The following is a 21,643-nucleotide window of genomic DNA, read 5'->3' as shown; positions in this document are numbered from 1 at the left end:
TCAAACCAACATTAAACAGTCTCCTGGAGGAATATTTTCCTAGCAAGGGTATTTTCATTTTATTTTAGATTCCACCTTTACCTTAATAATCTAGTATAAATTGGAGAGTTAGCTAATATTTATTTATACTGAACTAGCAAAGAAAATGAAAATGATGTTCCTGAGCCAAAGGGATAGTATCCACCTTGATTTTGAGACAGAAAGTAAAGTAAAGCTGGTATTTTTAAATTAAAAAAAAATTAATGCTTGCTCTGAATAACCACACATTTGGCTACTGTCAAAACTGGCTTGTACTGAAATATGTTATGTGCTGGGCTGGAACTTTTTTCTGAATTGTAACAAGTGGATTGCTGTAGTTAACATTATTGCATTTTAGAAGGACATAACACACTATCTTAACTTTTTCTTTCACCCTAATCCTCCCCTCACTCCCCTCTTTCCTTTCAATCTTGCATTCTACTTGGACTTGCTTATGGGCAAACTTCTAATCAAAATCTTTGTATCTCTCTCTGGGTCTACTTTCTTCTAGAAAAGACTCATTCTTATAAAAATCATGATAGTTTGACAAGCTGAGGGCAATTACCTGATCAATATCAGTCAGAATGAGAAGCCCATGATGGATGCCCCTTTGGATTGAAAGAAAAGTAGCAGAGACATATTAAATTAAGCTAGTCTCATTTGGCCCATCACCAGAAGATACTGAAGCAAGGCAATTTGACCTTTAAAAAAATCAAGAGACAGTCTGCATCATCCAGTATGAAGAAAGGTCTCAGACAAGGTCATTAGAGAATTTTGATAATTGCTGGCTTTGCAATAAAGGATTTTTAAAGTTTGTTTTTAGAGCTAACACTAGAAATCAAGGAAAACTAGTAAGCCCATTTCTCAGTTTCAATAGAATAGGTGGGGATATTCCATGGGGCAAGGTGGGCCTAAGATCAAATGGTAAACATTGTCACTCTTCAGACATATAAGTCTTAACCTACCCTTTTCAACTTGGCAGGTTAATAAACGTTTTAATTATACTTTTAGCTTGATACTTCTTCTAAAGCCAAACAGTAAATCTCTTTAGATTATGTTGTCATTGGCTGTTAGCATAGCTAACAAGGCAATAGATCTTAGGTATTTAGCCATCATTACTTCTTATTGGCTCAAATCATCACAATCAACAACTGCACACTCAGAGGAATTAAGATCTGTTCAAATGTAAACATCATGAGGAAAAGGTGACCTCCACCCAGTAACTATACATATTTTAATGATTGTACAGTCATAGATATTAACAATGATTAAAAATGCATTTAAATTATCTCCCTTTCCCTGTTACAATATCTTAAGGCATTTTACTAGACTATTTCCCCTTCACCCAATTCACAGATTGGTGGCTATGAAAACCATAAACAAAACACAACAGGATGGAACATTTTGGGGACGTGGTATGGGAAACTCTATCCATAGAAATCCAGAGTCAGAAAGACCCTTTAGATATTGTCTTTTCTATTCATTGTTCTCAAACTTTAGATGCATAGAAATTACAGCATAATTATTGGACAGCATAATCCAGTACATCTGAGGAGGGTCCAGCAGTCTACATTTTCACAGGTGTCCCCAAAAGATACTATGCTGGTGGTCCATGGACACATATTAAGAAACACTACATCGGGCCCTCCTTTCTAGTGGACTTCTAGCAGTGTGGAAAGTATACCAGCTTAAAGTTCTGAGAATCACTTTTTTTGCAAAAGCTACCATGGAAATGGTCTGAGACTCATTCAATCAAATAACACAGTCCAAGGCTTTGATGTTTTGTCACTTTCCTGTTAAGAATTGCCACATCTCTTCCTCCAGCTAGAATCCCTTTGTTTTGTCAATTTTTGCTTAAATGTATTCTACTTCCAAATATGTTCCTAGGGAAAACAATGAGTTATTTCACCTTTTACCATCAAATATGTGCTCCCCCCCCTATTTTACATATTATCCCAGGCTTCTATCTAAGTATAGGATGCTTTCTTTCCAGGAAGAAGAGAAATTTGTAAATTAATTCACTGTGTTCAGAGTAAAAGCCACAGCTTCAATGCCATCACCTCTATTTTGTTCCTTGCTCACTCAAGCCAGGCACGCTCTCACTTTAGGACCTTAATTTAGCTATTTTCTCTATTTGGAACACTTTCTTCTCAAATATCTACTTCAAATCTTTGCTTAAATCCCACCTTATCCCTGAGGCTTCTTCTCACTACTTTATGTAATACTGAAATTCAGTCTGTCTTTTTACTTTATCCACCATAATGGGATCTATATATGTTTTTTGTTCTTTTTCCCCCATAGTATGTATTTCCTCCTAATATGCTATTTAATTTACTTAAAAATAGTCTTGTTTATTTTCTGTTACCACCTATTATATTATAAACTCCATGAAGGTTGAAATTTTATTTTTCAGGCTGATGCATAATAGGTAATTAGAACAATACCTGGCACATAGTAAACACTCAATGAATCTTTGTTGAATGAAAAAATAAATGTCTAATTACCCATGATAGTTTCCTTTTCACAAACATTTGCATCAAAACCTAAGAGAGGCTAGAGGAGGCAACAGTTAAAAAGAGTAGAAATTCAGACATTATTCAGAGTTACATAAATTCAAATATGATTCAGAAAAGTATTTAAGTAGTCTGTATTCTAGGTGGGGTCTTAAATTACACTATAAAGATTAGCAACTTCTCAGCCTACTCCTCCACCAGCTGCTCCAAACTCTTTAACCGTGAATATTGATTACTGCTGTAACTGAGGGCTGAGTAATCAGTGAAAGTAGCAAACTATAGGGAAAAAGTTGGAGTAAGGGCCATATTGCTTTGAAAATACCCTTTGGGACTTGATGCTACCTTGGCATTTGGACACAAACTCTATTGGAACTTACTTATTTTTGCTAAATTTATAGGAATAGGTACCATTATGAAGAATTTATGGTATGTTCTACATGATGCTATGTTTCACAAACATTATCTCGCTATTTCTTCAAGGGTACTATTAAGTATGGTGTTAGGATTCATTGACTTGCAAGAGAATCCAACTCAAACTGTTATAAACAAAGAAAAATAGAAGGAAAAAATGTTTCTATAGCTCATATATTTAGGAAATAGAGAGAAAAAAAAACTATTGATATTTATTACTCAGATATTTTAAACCTAACATAAGCAAAGTAAAATATATTAGCTATTGGAACATTTAAAAAATATAAGCTGGGTAATTATTTTACATTTATAGTCATATATTTTAATCAGTTTTTTTTCATCATAATCTATCTTAACACCATGTTACAGCCCTGTAATGGTTAATTTTATGTAAACTTGTTGCTCATCGGGTTGACTGCCTAGATATTTTGTGAAACCTCATACCGGTTGCCTCTGTAGGGTGTTTTGGAAGAGCTTACGATTTGAATGGACAGACTAAGTAAAGTGATTGTCCGCGCCAGTGTGGGTGGGCCTCATCCATTCTGCTGGAGGCCTGAGATTCCATCTCTTCCTGACTACTTTTAAGATGAAGCATCAGTCTCCTGTCCTTAGGCTGGAACTACACCAGTAGATCTCTTGAATCTCCTCCAGCTTGCAGATGGCAGATGGTGGGATGCCTCAGCCTCCAAATCATGTGAGTCAGTTTCGAATGAGAAGTTTCTTTCTGTATATACAGATCCATTATCATAGTTCTGTTTCTGTGGAGAACCTTGAATGAAACAAGGTGCTTTTTTCCATTATGTTCCCTTTACTTTAAAAAAATTAATTCCCAGCAATTTTTTTCCAAGTTGCATTCTGAGGTTAATAAATATAAAATCTTTGACATCTTCAATTAATTTTTCTCTCTACAGTACGATATTGTGAAATGAGAAAAATACTTTTTCTATAAATGTTGAGGTACCAGGTAACTTTGGAGCATATTCTGCAGAATGGATAATACTCTCAAAACTATTTTTTTTTCATATTGAGACATTAAAATATTTCAGGCCAAATATTTTCACAGGTACTGTTTTTTTTGCCCATGTTTTTTGACAAATATGTTTATAAGACAAAGCTCTTCAAATAAGTTATCACTATGATTTTTTAATGCTTTGCCAGATACAGATGCTACAAAATACTAACCTTCCCAATTTTATCTGAGTCTAGTAGATAATAGAGGTTTATCCAATTAAAAATAGGAACTTTATTTCTCTACAGATCAAGATATTCCCAAGCACAATTATGAATTTCAGAATTACTTTTTGTGCAATATTTGTGTTCTAATTCTTTGATTTGTTGAGTCCCTCCCTTGCTTTTGTAAGGATCATTTTTTTAAAATCTTTCTGTTCACAATTACAATATGCTAAAAGATTCAAAAGCTGAAGTCTAAAAAAAAAGCTGAAGTCTGTAGGCACTCAATTTTTTTTAATAATCTTATTAGAAATTTCCCACTGATTTTAAGCAGAATATAACCAAAATATTTGATCACTTATAAAAATGCACAATATCTATATGGGACAAGGAAGTTGTTTAAAAGCAGTTTTTCAAGTGTAAATATTTCTAAAATTCATTAGATAATGGATCTCAAAGAGAAAGTTTATATTGCAATGTTGAAGTATTTTTTAGATATTCAGTATCAGAGTAATTACATTTTGTTGTTCAGCTGCAGTGTGTGTGTGTATGTGTGTGTGTGCGCGGGCGCACGCGCGCATGCATGTTTACAAGCACAGCTTCTATTGTCTTTAGTGAAATATACCAACTTATTTGGACACAGTTGTGAGTTACATATACATCACAATCCATTCCTAGTATATGTATGCTCCATAGATTTCTTAATTTTGTGAAAATTACATTTTTACCATGATAATATGCTCCATTAAATTTATCACAAATAAATAAATAATTGTAGCTTTAGTGTTTTACTTTGAAATTGATTTTACAGTAGCATTCAATAATTTCAAATGTTTCTTCTTTAACAAAATGAACTTCCAAAGCTTTGCTTTGATTCCATGAATCATATTAAAAATGACCCAATTTGGAAATTAATTGATTTTCTATCTCAAGCATCTGATGAGCCTGATAGGAAACTGGCATCACTTCTCCTGATAATAAGTCCAACATGTTGACAGCTATGGCTTCACTTTTCATTCATATAAAAGAAAACATGAATTGAAAATAAACACAATTAATTTAAAACTACAATCCTTTGATCTAAATGAAAAGTCATGGCTTTCAGAGTGATTCATAAACACACGTTCTGCAGCTGCCTCAGTTAAATTACCTTTTTTGGTCTCAGGCTTTAAAATAACCACTAACTTTTGAAATAGACACTGATGTTTCATCAGCAGATTGATGCCTTCTGGTTTTCACACGCCAGTAATATCATTTATGGCCACCAAAGTAAACACTGAATGTTGATAAGCATTATGGGCAAGACAAGCATTCAAGTCAACATGGAAAATGAAAAATCAGCACTTTCATTTTTATTTCACATACATTTTAGTTCATTATGATTGAAATATTTATTTAAAAAATTAAAAATGCTTTATCAAAAATTAAATAAATAGCTGTATGCCAATAGCAAACAGTAACTGAACCTCTGTATTAAGAGTATTAAGTTTATAATTTCTATGCTCTATTCTATAAGACTGCTTAGTCTAATTGTCTATATAGATTTCATATACACTTAACCCATCATTTTCCTCATTACTCACTGACCCCTGACTGGCAAGCTGATGACTTCATGTATCCCACAGGGTTTGAGCACACCAGTGGTGGACAGAGTAGGAGGAATTCTGTATTTTCTCCACCACTAGCTGAAACTAGAAATGAGTTGTCATTAGCCATCTGATCGCAAGTCCACCACATGCCCCCTTAAAATGAAGGCCTTAGTTATACTGCATTTAGAAATAATCCTATCTAATAAAAGAGTAATATTCAAATTGACCATCACTCCAACACACAAGATGGCTGCCCCCATGTGGTCAAAGATGGCTGCCCCCATGTGGACACAAGATGGCCACCACAAGATGGCCAGCAGGGGAGGGCAGTTGGGAGGGACCAGGCCTACAAGGGAGGGCAGTCGGGGGCGATCAAGCCTGCAGGGGAGGGCAGTTAGGGGTGACCAGTTTGGCAAAGGAGAGAAGTTGGGGGCAGAAGTTATATTTCACTATATGCTAAAGTGGAAGTTGGTTCACGGCATACCCTACTTTCATACTACTAAACAAGAACATGCCACCAACTGGCATTATTGCAAAGTAAAGGCCTCCAGAACCTATTCCAGTTTATTTTAATTAAACTGCAGCCAGGGATTCATGATACTAAACAAAATAAATCATCTGCTCAGCTGAAATCAGTTGGGCCCCAGGGCAAACTAGACTATCTGGTCACTCTCAGCACAGGTAGAAGCAAGTATAAACTAGCCTGTGTAGGGTTCAGTAGACAAGAGATGGAATGGCAGTGAGAGAATAATAGAAAGATAGTTGGAGGCCAGTTCATTAAGAGCCTGTAGGCCTTGCAAAGATTTCAGGTGTTATTTTACACAATCCAAGAAGCATTTGGAAGACATTGATCTGATTAATGTTTAAAAGGTCATCTAGCTGCTGCCAGAGAAGAGACAATAGAAAATCATAGTAGAGGCAGGAAAACCTGTTAGGAAGCCATTGCTATTGTCAGGTAAAAGATGATGGTGTTTAGGACAAGGGTGAATGTGTAGATACAGTGAAAAATAGTTCAATTTGAGAAATATTTTAAATATATATCTGACAGGGTAGGGAGTAGATACGATCACTTCTGGAGGTAGTGTAGATGAAGAAGAGAATTGCACATTGAGTCCCAGAGTACTCTTATAGTTATTTGTTCAATAGATATACAGCATCCAAAATAATATTTTATGCAATTAATTCATTTTCATAATTGTATCAAAATTACAATTACACACATGCACATCTAACCCTTTTTGTACTATGGAAATTTTTTTAAAAATTGCATTTCATAAAATGAACCAATGATGGGGGAATTAGGCTACTTAGATTTTTCTTTGTCTTCTAAAGTAATTCATTTTCTGCAGTTCTTGGTATAGTTTTGCAACCTGAAAATAGTAACAGACCTCTAACTCTCATTTTACTTCATTCATTCACTAGAAAAATGCATAGAAAATTAATTATTATAAAACTCATAGTTCTGAATGGCTAATGAGATAAGTGCCTGGAGATACATTCTCCATTTGATTCAGATATCTGCCTATCACAAAAGGTGTATTTCGTATCTATAGTCATGAGCCCAATTTAATCAAAATATTACTTTTCCCTGGACATACCAATCAGTAATTGTTACTTCAAATGCTTTACATGAAAGGGATTCTGATTATATCTTAAGCATCTAATGACAGTTTATTGATGATGCAAAAGGACAGGTAAGAGACAAAGGGCCAGAGGGACCAATAATCAAAAAGATATCAAGCCATTGACTGGAAAGAGAGACACATTTAGAATAACACAAGATGAAGGACTTTGGAATGAGAGGTGGAGAAAGGAACCACCAAATGTATCTAATTATGGAAGTAGCCAACTTCAAAGATTCCAAATTGGAACTCTGATGTGATAGTTGAGCAATGAAACTTAAATTCCATTTCGCTGGTGTGGTCAATTTGAAGAAACTCTTTGATCTGGGAGCAGGAAGGCCAATGAGCTGGAATAATCTTTTAAAATTCTGTATCATTAGTATACTCAGTGCTAGACAAGAGTAGAAGATAGAACGGGCTAAAGAGAAAGATTTTTTGGTTTTTAGATTCCGTATATGAGATCATATGGTAATTATATTTCTCTGTCCAGCTAATTCCACTTAGCATAGTGCCCTCAAAGATCATCCATGTTGGTGCAAATGGAATAATTTCCTTCTTTTTTGTGGCTGAATAATATTTTATATTTATGTCACACTTTCTTTATCTATTCATCCAATCATGGACACAGGTTGATTCCAGGTCTTGGCTATTATCCTATCTAATAAAAGAGTAATATGCAAATTAACCATCACTCTGCTACACCCACAAGCCACGCCCACCAGCCAATCAGGAGCGAGTATGCAAATTAACTCAACCAAGATGGCTACAGCCACAGAGAGAGCAGGAGGCTTGCATTACCCCGGGAATGAAGGAAGCCAAGCTTTCCGCACACCCTGGCCAGCCCAGGCCTCCACTCAAGGCTACAAAGTTTCAATTATAGAAGATAAATAAATCCCAACAAAAATGGTGGCAGCCACGGACCTGGAGAGAGCAGGAGGTTTGGGTTGCTCCTGGTGATGGAAGAAGATAAGCTCCTGCAGCCCTGGCCTGCCTTGGCCTCCACTACAAAGTTTCAATTATAGAAGATAAATAAATCCCAACAAAAATGGCAGCAGCCATGGAGCTGAAGAGAGCAGGAGGCTTGGGTTGCCCCCGGTGATGGAGAAAGCCAAGCTCCCATACATCCTGGCCTGCCTTGGCCTCCTCCACTAAAGGCTACAAAGTTTCAATCATAGAAGATAAATAAATCCCAACAAAAATGGCTGCTGCCACAGAGCAAGCAGGAGGCTTGGCTCCACTCAAGGCTACAAAGTTTCAATTACAGAAGATAAATAAATCCCAGATCCCAGGGCCTCCAATTGGGTCGCTGGGGGGCATGACCGGCCTGCAAACCACCACAGACCCCTCGCCCAGGCTGCCCCATGCCCCAAGGGAACGCCCACCCAGATCCGGGACACCCTTCAGGGCAAACCAGCTGGGCCCACTCATGAACCAGGCCTCTATCCTATCTAATATAAGAGTAATATGCAAATTGACCATTACTCAAACACACAAGATGGCTGCCCCCATGTGGTCAAAGATGGCTGCCCTGATGTGGACACAAGATGGCCACCACAAGATGGCCAGCAGGGGAGGGCAGTTGGGAGGGACAGGTCTGCAAGGGAGGGCAGTTGTGGGTGATCAGGCCAGCAGGGGAGGGCAGTTAGGGGTGACCAGGCCTGCAGGGGAGGGCAGTTAGGGGCAAACAGGCTGGCAGGGGAGCAGTTAGGCATCAATCAGGTGAGTGGTTAAGGGGTGATCAGGCTGGTAGGCAGAAGTGGTTAGGGGCAATCAGGAAGGCAGGCAGGTGAGCAGTTGGGAGCCAGCAGTCCTGGATTGTGAGAGGGATGTCCGACTGCCTGTTTAGGCCCGATCGTATCGGTATCAGGCCTTAATGGGCAGTCGGACATCCCTCGAGGGGTCCCAGATTGGAGATGGTGCAGGCTGGGCTGAGGGACACCCCCCAACTCCATGCACGAATTTCGTGCACCGGGCCTCTGGTCCTATATAATAAAAGAGTAATATGCAAATTGACCAATTGGCAGAATGATCAGTCACTATGACATGCACTGACCACCAGGGGGCGGATGCTCAACACAGGAACTGACCCCTGGTATCAGTGTGCTTCCCCACAAGGAGAGCTGCCCAACCAGAAGCCAGGCTCATGAATTGTGAGCCTAGCAGTGGTGGCAGGAGCCTCTCCTGCCCTTGCTGCAGGCAGGCGGTAAGGAGTGAGGATGTCCTGGACTGTGAGAACCCCGAAATGTGAGAGGGATGTCTGACTGCCAGCTTAGGTCTGATCCCTGGGGGGATCGGGCTTAAGCCAGCAGGTGGACAACCCAAAGTGTCTCAGACTGCAAGAGGGCACAGGTTGGGCTGAGCGATCCCCCCACCCCAGTGCAGGAATCTCATGCACTGGGCCTCTAGTTGTAAATAATTCTGCAGTGAACATGAGGGTGCACATAACTTTTCAAGTTAGTGCTTTGTTTTCTTTTGGTAAATACCCAGAAGTGGAATTGCTGGATCACATTGTGGTTCTAATTTTAAATTTTTGAGGAACTTTCATGCTGTTTTCCTTAGTGACCACTAATTTACATTCCACCAACAGTACACAAGATTTCCCTTTTCTCTATCTTCAACACTTATCACTTGTCCTTTGATAACACCCATTCTAACAGAAGAGTTTTCTTAAAATCTACCCCATAATTATGTGGATGTTAATAGTAATAATAACAAATAGATCACATTAAATCTGACAAAGAACTTTTAACAAATATCCTAATTTAATTACCATAACAAATAGATGAATTAGGAAGATTATGTCTAATTATCTTCAATATGTTCAATTTTCAGTTGAGGAAAATGACACTTGGATAGGGTTTATAATTGCCAAAGGTTACATAGTTTGGGAAGGAAACATTACCAGTCCTCTAATCTGTCTGGCTTCACATTGCTGCATATGGATGCCACACAGGTGAGCAAGCAAGATCACAGCTCTAAGCAGCTGCAGCTACTGGTGATATGTGCCTGATACCCTGTGCCTTGAGCACCTGAGCACAGTCTTATTTTAAGCTTTTCTTTGCCAAATATTCAAAATTGAGAGGGCTGTAACAACAGAATTGCATTTTCTTCAAAGTGGCATTTAAATTGTCCAGAGTGAATCAATATTGAACGTGATCCGTGAATATCATTAATTGTCTCCAATGGCCAGAACCAGTGTGGCTCAGTTGGTTGGAGTGTCATCCCAAACACCAAAAAGTTTCAGGTTCGATTCCCAGGTTGTAGGTTTGATCCCCCATTGGGGTACCTATGGGAAACAATGAATCTATGTTTCTCTCTCACATTAATATATTTTTTTTTCTCTCTCTCTCCCTCCCTCCCTTTTTATATCTAAGATCAATTAAAATAATTGTTTCCTATGAAATATTTTCTCAAAATCAAGTGTCTTTGGATTAAAATAAAAAGGCCTAACTTGCAAAACTCAAGTCCCAAAGCATGAGAAGAATGCTTGAACTCTGAAAGATCTTAACAAGATCCTTCCCTCTTTGCCATATTCAAATACATTACCAAAAATCAAGACTTTGAATATATGGCCTTCACAGTGCTTTGGTAGTTAAGTTTTCTTTAAAAATCCTTATAATAACCAGTTATTTCCTCTTATTAAGAAGGTTTGCCTTTGGTCCTCATTGCATCAGAGCTGGGCATTTTGTCAGTTTCTGTTTCACATGAGAATTAAAATCAGGCTACCACAGACACAAAAACCATGGGAAATATTTTCCTGGAGAAATTAGAAACAAAATTGAATGTCAGTTATGAGCCCTTTTATCACTTATTACTTAGAGCTGTTTTCCTGAGTCATCTGTTGAAAATGAATGTTATAGCAAGCTGTAATGACAGTCAAGGTTCGTCTACCATGGATTGCTAGGTAAATTCTAAATAATGTACTTTCCTATCTATTTCTGATTTATCAACTTATATTATATATATGCTAAACTATAAAACAATATAATTTTATCTCTCAATTTTATTGGTTATGTTATTAGTATTTCCAGAAGTTACATTGTAATCCTATCTAATAAAAGAGTAATATGCAAATTGGCTGTACCTCTGCTACACCCACAAGCCACACCCACCAGCCAATCAGGAGCGAGTATGCAAATTAACCCAACCAAGATGGCTGCAGCCACAGAGAGAGCAGGAGGCTTGGGTTTCCCCAGCAATGGAGGAAGCCAAGCTTTCCACACACCCTGGCTGGCCCAGGCCTCCGATTAAGGCTACAAAGTTTAAATTATAGAAGATACATAAATTCCAACAGAAATGGCTGCCACCACGGAGCAAGCAGAAGGCTTGGCTCCACTCCAGGCTACAAAGTTTCAATTGTAGAAGATAAATAAACCCCAGATACCAGGGCATCCACCTGGGTTGCCAGGGGGCGTGGCTGGCCTGCAAACCACCACAGGCCCCTCGCCCAGGCTGCCCCACACCCCAAGGAAACCCCCACCCTGATCCAGGACACCCTTCAGGGCAAACCAGCTGGCCCCCACCCATGCACCAGGCCTCTATCCTATCTAATAAAAGAGTAATATGCAGATTGACCATCACTCCAACACACAAGATGGCTGCCCCATGTGGTCAAAGATCCTGCCCCCATGTGGACACAAGATGGCCACCACAAGATGGCCAGCAGGGGAGGGCAGTTGGGAGGAACCAGGCCTGCAAGGGAGGGCAGTTGTGGGCAATCAGGCCAACAGGAGAGGGCAGTTAGGGGTGACCAGGCCTGCAGGTGAGGGCAGTTAGGGGTGACCAGGCATGCAGGGGAAGGCAGTTAGGGGCAAACAGGCTGGCAGGGGAGCAGTTAGGCATCAATCAGGCTGGCAGGGGAGTGGTTAGGGGGTGATCAGGCTGGTAGGCAGAAGCAGTTAGGGGCAATCAGGAAGGCAGGCAGGCGAGCAGTTGGGAGCCAGCAGTCCTGGATTGTGAGAGGGATGTCCGACTGCCCGTTTAGGCCCGATCCTGGTCTGATCCTACTGGGATCAGGCCTAAAGGGGCAGTCGGACATCCCTCAAGGGATCCCAGATTGGAGAGGGTGTAGGCTGGGCTGAGGGACACACACCTCCGTGCACAAATTTCGTGCACCAGGCCTCTAGTAAAATAATAATATGCAAATTGACCATCACTCCAACACACAAGATGGCTGTCCCCATGTGGTCAAAGATGACTGACCCCATGTAGACACAAGATGGCTGCCACAAGATGGCCAGCAGGGGAGGGCAGTTGGGGGGGACCCAGGCCTGCAGGGGAGAGCAGTTGGGGGGACCAGGACAGCAGGGGAGGGCAGTTAGGGGCAATCAGGCTGGCAGGGGAACAGTTAGGCATCAATCAGGCTGTCAGGGGAGTGGTTAGGGGGTGATCAGGCTGGCAGGCAGAAGTGGTTAGGGGCAGTCAGGAAGGCAGGCAGGCGAGCAATTGGGAGCCAACAGTCCTAGATTATGAGAGGGATGTCCGATTGCCCGTTTAGGCCCGATCCTGGTCTGATCCTACTGGGATCAGGCCTAAAAGGGCAGTCGGACATCCCTGGAGGGGTCCCAGATTGGAGAGGATGCAGGCTGGGCTGAGGGACACACCCCCCGTGCACGAATTTCGTGCACCGAGCCTCTAGTTAAATAATAATCTACTTATCCTTTATCCATCAATTTAGAGAGTATCTATTGATTTCTCACTGGATAAGTGACAAAATTAGTGAGTCTATTGTTTTTCCATCTATTTTTCTCTCACTCTTTCGCCATATTCCAAAACCTATTAACCACACTGTTACTGTTACATATTCTGTAATTATAATTGTCTTCTATGCTTCATATAAAAGTTGATTCTATAAACTGAAAATAAACACATATGTAATAGAATTGTCATGTAAATATTATTCTCCATAAATCTAAGTGAAGTGCTTGGGTCCAGAGAGAAAAATATGTTCATCTATGTCACTTAATTTCTACAACTTGAAGGAGAATATCTATTCTAAGCATTAAGAGAAAATAGATTCTTGTTTCCTAGTTGTGTTTTCTTGTAGTGTGTTTGTTATTTGCACTGTGGCTTTCACTGAATCTATTTTATCCTAGAATTGTTAAATGCCTTTATTTTTCTGATTAAAAGAGGGAAAAGACAAGTGACTTCATCTTATCAATTTCTGAACCTAGTGATAGAATTGACTTGCTTATTAAAGATATTTTATACCTAGCATTCTCATTAATTTTACCCATTGCTTATTAGGCTGGCTGCACAATTATCTTCTCTTTGCATGGCCTTGTTTTAGTAACATTGTGGTCCACTTACATGTCTTACACTTTTCAAAATTTCTGTTTTGTTTTGTCAGAATAGAACCTCAAGGAAACACTATTTTTAGAAAGTCTGTGTGAGCTTTCCTATAAAATAGATATATACCTGCTTGCTTTCATTCGTGATTAAAGGTTTGATGCCAGTCTGGTTTTTAGTCCTTTGTTGATAATCTATTTTTTTTTAATCTCTGGGACTTATTAGAATTTCTCATTGCTCTTAAGATCTCAAATTTCACACACAAAAAAATGCATCTAAGTCTTTGTTTCAGTTTGCATAGCCAATTATGTCTTTAGCTTAGATAAATTTTTTTGTATAATTTATTTGATTATATTTCCATCTGTGGGAAAGTATAATATTATTTTCTTCAGGAATTCTAATTAGTTATTATGGTCAATTATGGATTGAACTTTCATGTCTTTTGCATTGTCTCATAGTTTCCATTTCCTTAGTATTTAGTTCTGGGAGATGTTTCTCAACTTTATCTGCCAAATCACCCAAATTCATTTTCAGCCATGCTCATTCATTATTGAATTCTTCTATTGATTTTTCTTCAATTTAAAAATCTTATTTAATTTCTGAAAAATCTGTCTTATTTTCTCCTTACTCTTTTTTCAAAATGGCCTAATTTTGTTCAGGGATGTAATGTCTTCTTGAATATCTCCCAAGATATCAATTAGATTTTTGGGGGATTCTTTTCTGTTCCTTATACTAGTCTATTTACTTAAGGTCATTATTTTTTCCTTTTTTCCTTTTGTTAATCCTTTTTTAAAAAAGTGCTACTGGTTAGGTAACTATTAACATAGGTAAATGAGGACCATGTGATGGGCATAAGTTGCAAAGTTTTATTGTCACTCCTTTACTTAGATTTACCAAAGGACTCCTCCTGAGTAAGGCTGACAGGGAGTGGTGTTTCTGACAACCAGGCTGTCCTGTAGAGTGTGTAGGCAGGAAATAGGCAGATAGGTCCAATGCTCCTAGAAATGCCATTAATAGGGAGAATCCACTCTGGGACCACAGTAAATAAAGTGAGTTTGCTATTTCATTTTTCTTCAAGCCTGTAGTTATTTTCTCCCCATCCCCCAACTCAACTCATATATGGGACCTTTATGTGGGTCTAAAGTTATCTTTAGATTTTGTTGCTTATCTTTAATCCCAATCACCCAGTAAGGATCCTCTGGAGTAAATCTAACACTTGGTTTAGAAACAAGTTTTCAAGTACTTAATTAAGATGGAGGCAAATGCTACTCTGTATACCCTTGTGGGTGGTGGAGGGATCATCAATCCCAGCTGTTTTATAGCCATTCCTCCATTTAATTGGCCTGAACCATGCACCAAAACCCACTCCTGATCTTCATGTCTGCCAACTCCAGAACTGAATCTTTCTGAGGTTCCCTGGGAAGAATGTCTCCCATCTCATTATATGGTAAACAGTATGAGATCAGAGATCACTCTTAGTCCCACCATGTACCTAGAATCTACAAAAGTATGTGACACATGATTGGCACTCAATGAATATTTGTTAAATGAATAGATGAAAAAACAAATGAATTAATATATTTTGATATATTACTTTGATCTATTTTCACTGTCATTTTACTAAATTTTTAAAAATGTGCATAGGTGCTCAGATCATCATTTTCAAACTGATGGAATTTTTAATCAACCATTAAAATCATAATTGTGATAATTACATACAAAGTTTATAATATTACATAAAATAATCAAAATGCTTAACTGTATATATAGTATGATTCCTACTTCTCAGCTACTACTCAATTTGTTAATGAATTGTAATGTAAATATCTGTGTTTTCCGATGGTCTTAGGCTCTACAGCAGCAGTTCTCAACCTGTGGGTCGCGAACCGCTAGCAGGGTCGCCTAAGACCATCAGAAAACACAGATATTTACATTATGATTCATAACAGTAGCAAAATTACAGTTATGAAGTAGCAACGAAAATAATTTTATGGTTGGGGGTCACCACAACATGAGGAACTGTATTAAAGGGTCGTGGCATTCGAAAGGTTGAGAACCACTGGCTCTAGTCAGTGATTCTTCAAAGGGAATTTGTAGAGGTTCTTACAGTCTTCCTTTGTGTATTTTCTGACTTTTAAGAAACTCTCCCAAGCCCTTGCCAGGTAAGTTCAGTAGGTTAGAGTGTTGTCCTGATATACCAAGGTTGCTGGTTTGGTCCCCTGTTAGGGTACATAAAAGAATCAACCAATGAATGCATAAATAAGTGAAACAACAAATTGATGTTTATCTCTCTCTCTCTCAAATCAATCAATCAATCAATCAATCAATCAATCAATCAAAAGAAACTCGCCCCAACCTTCTGTGGGCCTTTTCTCATAGATCTAATTATAATGATTGAAAATCTAATTTTGTATTTTCCAAGAAAAAAGTTTAAAGCAAAGATAAGGAAAACAGGAAAAGGCAGGGAACTAAAAAGGACAAAGACAAAAGAGAAATAAAAGCATAAATGGAAATTATTTTAATGAGTCATATAGGGAAGTTACATAGGGAAAGTTGAGAGGAAGAGTATGCTTCATGAGCAAATATAATCAAAACAATGAAAACTCCCATGTATGCCTTTTCACATTGTAAATGGATGTTCCTTTGTGGAATTATCCACTTGTTTTTGTATATTGCTTTGTGTAATTATTTCTATGGTCACTTAAATGCTATACAAAAAAAGTCCAATTCATTATGTTTAAAGGAAGAATAAAAGGTGGTTTTTGATTGAGAGCTTAGGGATCTTTTCTATATTAAAGTTCATAGTTTTATCTCATGGGTTTGATAATATTTATTTGGCTCCCATGGAAGTCTTATCTTATACTTAACTAAGTTCTCCATCTATGAGTCTTCCAGAAATTAAGCTATTGCAACAGACAAGGGATTGATGTGTTTTTAATAGAATTTCCTTATGGATTTATGCCTCTACCATAAGCACTCATAGTAAAACAGCATTGCTATCCATGTAGTTTTCATGCCAGAAAGCTGGGAGTCATTCTTGACACCTGCCTTTCTCTCCATCCCTATATCCTATACATCATACGTCTTATTGATCCTACTTTCAAAATGGGTCTTGATTCCTTCTAGTGCTCTTTATTTCCACTGTCAGCATTTTGATCCTGACTTAGACCCCGATCATCTTGCACATGGATCACTGAAATAGCCTCCTAATTACACTTCTAGCTGTCTCTCTTGATCCCTTCAGTCCATTTTTCATATAACAGTAATAGTAGTGTTTTTAAAAACTCAAATTTAAGCTCATGAGCTTACATCTCTTCAATGACCTCTCTTTGCTCTTAGAACAAAACCCTAAATCCTTAGGATACTCTCCATGGAGTGATCTTTAATAATACTACTCTTCTTTGGGGAATAGAAGAGCTCTTTTCTGCTTCAGACCCGTTCTATGAATCCTTTTCTTACATTTTTTTTCTTACTTAAATAAATCTATGTATGACTCAGATTTCTGATTAACTGTTATTCCTCAGAGAAGTATTATTGGACTCTCTCTCTCTGTCTTCCTTAGTAAGTATACTTATAATTAAATATTTTTTGGTTATTTGTTTCATTGTTATCTCTCCCATAAAACCTTAAGCCCCATGAGGACACAGATCATACACATTTTGTTTGTTATTATGTTCTCAGTAATTGGAATAGTGCCCAGCTTAAAGCAAGCAGTTGCTCAAAAAATATGTGGTGAGTAAATGAGTGATGATGTTTCTTGGCCTGGCAGAGATTGGGGATGGTGAATTAGGTCTAGTTGACTGGCAGAGATGGGGATGGTGAATTAGTTCTAGTTGCTAAGATATCGGTCAGCTCAGTCATACAGAAGCTGTCCTAGATAACTTTTTCTCAAGCTGTGCTGGGTATTTATCCAGTCTTACCTGTGGTCATTCTAGCCAGAAGAGTTTTTCTGAGATTGAAAGGGAATTTATGACTTCTCAAATAATCAAGAGAAGTAAGCTGAGCATTTCAGCATCAAGATAAAGAATGATGACCCAATCCAATAAAGTAGCAGATGCCTGTTCTTTTCTTTTAATTCTAAAGACAGCATGCATGAGTAATATATAATAAGCATTTATCAGTGTGCTAATAGTGTTTGAAATTCTATTAGGTGACATGATGAGGAATCTCAGGACGGATGAAGTTGTGATATATTTGGTGTCTTGACTATGCCTGCCAGAGCCTTTAAAGTCAGTTTAGTGGTCTATTAATGTGTCCATTATGAACCCAATTTCTTACCTTAGTCATTTTAAATCTCATCTGTCTAATAACTTAGTGTATGTTATTAGCCCAAATTCAAACATTTTATACCAACTATAATTCTTAGTTGTTAAACCAGTTTTGACTTATTGGTGCCACATTAAAACCTTAATAGGTGGAATAATTGGCTCTCCTAACAATTTGGAGTAGGAGAAGTCATGAGCGAACACTGTTTTCAGATACCCGAAAGCTATGAATGAGTCCCCTTTGCCCTTTGAAAAGCTATGACTGAGTCCCCTGTGCCCTCCACTGCATCTCCCCACCCCTGCTGATTCTGTGTTCTCTCAGTTTCCCAAGCCAGTCCTAACTGGATCCAAACAGGAGCCAGGAAACCTGGCACGGCTCTAGGTAAACACCTTCCAGGATTTCATAGGGAATCTTTCTCCAGGAGTAGCCAATCAGTGGTACAAAATAAAGGGCTTTAGATGTTCTTTGCATCATAGGGATAAACCTGAGGCCATCTTAAGGGAGAATGTTGATTTGCCAAGCTTTCTGAGTGCTCTGCCCTATAACATTCCAAGCACCATACATGAAATACATTTGAACACCATACATGAAAATCCAATCTCCCACCAATTTCATTTGTATGGCTTTCCCATTTTGTAGTAGCACCTTAAGCTTCACTCTTCTATGACAAAGTCAAATTCCCCTCCACAAAATGGACTCCTAGGCATGGGTCTTCTTGAATTGTAATTCTGCAGCCAAGTCAGCCAGGCCAACACGTGTCTAAGTGTTACAGGATCAGATATCTATGTTCCTGGACTTTTGAACCTGTTTATCCTCCTTGCCTACCTGTAAAGCCTCTGGTGCAGCCTGTATGTCTTTGAATGCATCTCCTCTCTCTAATTGAGAGAAGAAAAGCCTTCTGGGGTACCATATAACTGCTTTAGGAAGGCAAGAAACAGATGGAAAATAAATGGGTTTAGGGGCTCTAGGGACCCAAGTGCTGCTGCAGAAGGGAAACAGAGCATCTAAACAGCAAAAGAGTATTTGAGTTTTGCCTTTCAAATTTTGCACTGGGGCAGGAAAGGTATCAAGGTAAAGAACCAGATGTTCTGTCCCAGGTGCAAATGACACATAGATTGCATCTTGGTTAAAGCCAGTCACTCTCTGGATTCTAGAGTTGACTTACTGATGGCTCTAACCTGTGTGTGGGGTGAAAAGAAGGTCCTACATTTGAGGTCTTGCAAATCAGTTTTTCCCCTACTTTCAGAACTATTTCATAGGGAGAAGGGTGTTATGAAAGAGAGAATTGAGTTCTAATCCTCAATTCAACATGTACTGTCTTCATGGACAAGTCACTCAACACCCCCAAATCTAGATGTTCTCAACTCTGAAATAGGGATATCAAAAGTTGTATCGAAGAATGTTTGGAAGTATACAGATATGAATGCAAAGTATGGGACAAACTGTTACTATTGAAAGATCAATGCATACCTAAGGTCTGTTATTCCCTGCCCCACTCTCTCAGGTAAATAATTAAAATCCTCTATGATATCACCCTTCTTCCACAGCTTCTGTTTCATAATTCTCATCAAATATCTAAGAGTTGCTTGAGACACCACTCCTAGCCCCTTCTCCCTCATTCCCCTTTATATTTTTGCAGGTTTAATCTATGAGGCCAATGTAATTGGTAGAACAAGGAAAATCCAGTGAAAAATAAGACATAAAGTAAGCTTATCAATTTGGGAGAATGAACTTTGCCACAGAGTCAAGAGCTTTAGTGAATGATGCCCTTGCCAAAATATGCTGCTTTCCAGGAAACAATTAATGATAGATGTACTTATTGAGTGCTCACTCTGGCCTAGGTACTATTAGAAGTGCTAGCTTTGAATTTACTAATCGGATCTCCCTCCTCCTCAAATGCTATGAGGAAGATCCTATTTTCTCTCTCACTTTACATACTGGTCCAAGGTCACACAGGTGAAAAAGAGAGACCTGGGAAGCTGTCTCCAGAGTTCCTGTACTTAACCACTAGGAAGTGCTATCATTTGAAACAAAGAGAGGAGACTTGTTCTGGTTGCCTGGACTTTCTGGCTAAATATAAATCTAGCTTCATGCAGAGCAACAGGTCCAATATAGTTTTACTGATACACTCTCTGTGCTATAACTTGTATACAATGGCTCGGGGCAACCGGGAACATATCCGCTGAGGTTTATTGCCTGGCAGTCTGAGATTTATAACCTACATATGGTGGTGGTGTGTTTGAAACATCCCCCTCACGTATATTTTCTTAGTGAGATAGTAAGTTTCTCATATGTGTGTGTACAGCTTTTCATTTCTCTTGCATATCCCTTACAACGCTTTGGAGTTCAGTAAATTGGTTTGGATGGGCAGCCTAAATTTTAGCAATTATGCGTAGTGGTCACAATCATCACAATTACAAAATGTAAAAGGGCTGGGGCTATGGTAAAGCTGCTCAAGGGTTTTATTTCAAATTCTGAGAATTTACCCTGGGCTTGATTTTATAGTCAGCAAACCAATAGACATGCAAGGTACTTTTCTTGAATGCTTGCCATCAGCACAGGCCGGTGCTACGAACTGTGCGGTACAAAGACAAACAAGACACAGTCGCTGTGCTCCAGGGAACTCACTATATAATGGAAATTAAGTCCAACAATATGCTACTAGAAGAGTGGGTATCTGCCTGGAAGAATCTGAAATGGCTCTTTGGAGAAAGTAGGATTTAACTGAACTTTGCAAAAAACAAAAACAAAAACAACAACAATAGGATTGAGAGCAATATATGAAGTGAAGAAATTCCAAGAATGCGCCCTTGCTGGTACAGAGGAGTGGGGATTTTAGCCTGAGGTAATGTACCCACCTTATTGTCCTATTCCTACGCTGGAATTGCAATGAGGACAATTAGTTCTTGCTGTAGGATTTAAGAAAGGGAGAACTGATCATCTCATGATTTGTTTGAAATGGAGATCAGAGAACTAAATTATTAAATGTTTTTGTGTATGGAACAGACTAAGTGCCCTAAAAATGTATTGTTTAATTCTGACATCAGCTACAAATGGGGAAACTGAGTCTGAGAGAAAAAAAAAGGTAATTTCCTCCTCATCATCAGGTAATAAGTGGCAGAGCAGAAATTCAAACCCAGGTCTGCCAGATTCTAAGGTTCACACACATGCGTAAAATATACCTCATTCTGTCAAATTCTGAGCCTCATCTTGCTGTGGTTTCTTGTTTATTCTCTGTGAACACTGCATTTATAGGAAACTTGAAAAAACACACATAAAAAAGTCTAAAAATTCTGTTTACTTTTATTCAGTGTGCAAAGTTTCACATTAGCTGCTTATTTTTCTTTTCCACCCCAAAGTCTTTATTTTTTAAACTAGAACTTTTCAACCTTCTGTGATCTCTTTATAATCCCCTTTAGAATGCATAATTGTGCTTGATCAATTTGTTAGAGGCTTTTGAAGTGTTTAAAAACTACATTAAAATTATTTTTTTTCAGGTTTTATGTTAATGAACATAGGTGCTATTCAGAGCAGAGTGAGAGTGTCAAGGGAACTTTAGTTAAAGTTATTCGTACATAAACTAAAAAAGGAAACGTCTTTTGTGGAGGAAAAATACATTTAATGAGTACGTACGGCACACAATTCCCCCTTTCAAAAGTGTCAGCTCATATTGAACCTCCATTCTAGATATCTTACAATTACTTTGTCAACAGAAGGTAGAGTAGTGATGGATGACGCATTGGGTCTTGAAACCAAACTTTCTGCA

Source organism: Plecotus auritus (assembly GCF_963455305.1).
Source record: "Plecotus auritus genome assembly, chromosome: 2".
Taxonomy (NCBI): Eukaryota; Metazoa; Chordata; class Mammalia; order Chiroptera; family Vespertilionidae; genus Plecotus; species Plecotus auritus.
Note: the sequence above shows the minus strand (reverse complement) of the source record.